A 3073-nucleotide genomic window follows, 5' to 3' on the forward strand; every position below is an offset into this window, starting at 1 on the left:
AGTATCGGTATATTACCAGTTGATCGTGTCAGAGGAATTAAATTCATGGAAAGTAAGTTATTGGAAATATTTTATGATAAGTCAGCTATTTACGGGAAAAGTATCAGAGACGTTTTAAACACGCTAGAGGCAAGGGTATAATAGTAATTTCACGCGGAAAGGATATTTAAATGGTTTTTGGGAAAAATATCTCATTATCTCAATCTCTTTCTCTCTCTAAGTTGGAAGGAATATTTTCTCTCCCTTCTCTCTCTCCTTCTCACGCCACTTTTCCCTTCTTCTTCTTCTCCATCAATTTTCCAAATCTTCTTCCTCTCCATAGCAAGTGAATGATATTACTCCCTCATGATCTCTTGTACAAGTAGAAGCTTGATTAAGGTTGGATTTCTCTTTTTCCACCTCTCATGAAGTTCATTCCATCTTTTCTCCTCTTCACCAATCTTAATGAAACTTCATCCTCTTTTGGTAAGTTTCCAAACTTGTTCTCTTATGATCATTTAAGATTAAGGAAGTATGGATTATGTTTGATTTTCTTCTATTTCTCCTCTTGAAGAAGTGATTGGAAATCTAGGGTTTGGTGTATGGTGAAGGTGAATCCTAATTGGTGCAAGGTATGGTCTCCACATGAACAAGGTAATAATAATAAGTTTGAATGGATAAATATCTCTATCCTTCCTCACCAAGAATTCCTTTTGACATTATGTTTTGAATATGTGTTTTGAGGGTAATGTTGAAGTATGGTTTTGAGCTTGAAATGGTGTCTTGGTTTGCAAGAAAAGGATGATAGGTTTGAATGGTATGAGTAAGGAAGCAAAGGGAGCAAAACTAAGGTTTTGGGCATGTTTGAGCTTGGAGCTTGGAGTTGCTTCAAGATTATGATTAGGTGAGTTCCATAGATAGACTTCCCACCCTTTGGGATTATGATTATGCCATGTATGTCTATTATGAATAATATGAAATTCTAGGGTTCAAGTATTAGTCTAGTTGCCCCTTTTTATGCCATGAATGCTATACATGATAATTCTTGCCATATACATGTTTTACAAGTTTTATATGATCAATTATGTTCCAATATGCTTAGAGACAATTGGTTTGAGGTTTTTGGGTCAAAAATACCAATTTTATGTGTTCTGGACTGTCCTAACTCGCCACGGCGAGCAATTACTCGCCATGGCGAGCTAGAACTGCAAATGGGGGGTTTTGCTCGCCCCCAACTCGCAGCTGCGAGCTGCTGCTCGCCTCCCCAGCAAATCTACTCGCCTAGGCGAGTAAGACAGGGAGAAATCCCATTGTTTTGCTCGCTTCAGGCAGGCGTGGGGATTCGCAACGCAGTTTTCTCTGTGGTGTCTTTTAACGAATGTAAACCCCTCAAACCAAGGTCCTAAATGATTATTTTTGAAAGCATTTATGATATGAGGCAAGTATTAAGCATGTTAGTAAGGCATGGCATACGAGAGAAATCATGTCATGAAACGGGTAGCAAATATTCATTAAGCAAGGGAAAACTAGAGCCTCGACATAGTCGTTGAGAACTAGCAAGTTAGCAAGACTTCTAGAATGCTAAGACGCGAAGTGTAAACTCTTCGCATATGTTAAGAGTGTTTAGCAAGCATGATAAGATGTGGTTTGATTAGTTAATCACTCCACCACGATTAAGTATGTACATGAACAAGTATAAGTTTACCGCTAATCGGATCGACTCAAGGGTCCGAGGTAATAAGCAAGTAAGTATGTATATGTTTAACTTATGCACGACAAGACCATGACTAATAAGTGTAGGTGACATGTCTCTTGATATCCACATCAGGGGGATACAAGGGGTTCTCATTATGAGAACGATTTAAGCCGTAAGGGACCCGCATGTCACTGAGTAACAAGACGTAGGTGCTCGTGTCTCTTGTTATCCACGCCAGGGGGATACGAGAGGTTCTCGACCTAAGGGGAACGGTTTAAGCCGCAAGGGACCCGCACGACACCGAGGGAGTCCGATGTACGTACATCGGTCATGTATGGGATTGATCTCGGGGTTACTCCACCCGGGACTATCCGTAAAATGAATCAAGATAATAATTGTTTGTTCAACGCTAACATAATTGAATGAACTTAGATACATTTATGTATGATATGATTATGATTATGTTATGTTCATGGTTATGCAAGAGTGAACCCATGCAAGTTTATGTTTAAGAATAAGAGCATTAGATGCTACATGACAAGTACAAGGCATGGAATAGAACAAGTAAAGAACATGATACCGATGACGATCTTAGGATTCCCCTAATCGTCCGGTTTAGAATCGTGCCATGATTATGTTATGTTTAGGCCTTGACACATAGAGTGTATTCTTGGCAATGCGGTTTTAGACTCCCCCTCGACCGCCATGACACGTATAGGAAGTGAAGCCTACAACAAGATAAGATAAAACTATGACGGCTCTAGTATGCACTACCGTCTAAGTATGCAAGTCCCCACACACGTATAATCAACCGTCAGGTTGTAATGTAGACACGTGGTGACCGTAGGTTTTCCCTTGAGGTTGCCTATAGCCTAGGATTTAGGGGAACTCACTGAGACATTATGTCTCATCCCAATCCTTATTTGTTTCAGATTATCAGGATGGATGGCAAGCTAGTAGCCGAATGGATTTTCAGCAAGAGCTCGTTCGTACCCGAAGCATGAAGAATATGGATCTCAAGGATGTATTTATTTTAGATAAGATAATATGTGATGTATTGTTATTGTGCGAACGTGTTTTGTTGTATATAAATTCATTCGAAGTTTTTATGTTGTATATTTTAATGTATCCAATACTAAATTCAACGCGCGTGCTATACTTTCTAGATACGTCTAGTATGGGTGTTATACAAATGGCCCATTTCAAATCCATCAAGCCCATGACCCACTCCATGTGCCCAAATCGATCCACCCAGGATCCGAACCGGTCCCAGCTTGTTCCTAAGCCCAATTTCATTTCTTATTATTCTTTGCACCCCTCACAATACTGCCTACACCCCCCAGCATCTAATTTTTATTTCTTTTTTCATGCATTTTAATTCTCTCTCGCATATTTTAT

The 3073-nt window shown here is 39.6% G+C and overlaps 1 long non-coding RNA gene across 1 annotated transcript; it reads left to right on the forward strand.

The window, feature by feature from the left end:
- The first annotated feature begins 316 nt into the window (after nt 1–316).
- On the forward strand, nt 317–2822 carry LOC146905942 (uncharacterized). The gene is made up of 3 exons (XR_015020607.1): nt 317–465; nt 557–883; nt 2608–2822. It is a non-coding gene; the product is annotated as an uncharacterized LOC146905942 (long non-coding RNA).
- The last annotated feature ends 251 nt before the right edge of the window (nt 2823–3073 follow it).

The sequence above is a fragment of the Medicago sativa genome, chromosome 7 (assembly GCF_051527215.1).
Source record: "Medicago sativa cultivar Bolivia chromosome 7, Bolivia_mono, whole genome shotgun sequence".
NCBI classification, from domain to species: domain Eukaryota; kingdom Viridiplantae; phylum Streptophyta; class Magnoliopsida; order Fabales; family Fabaceae; genus Medicago; species Medicago sativa.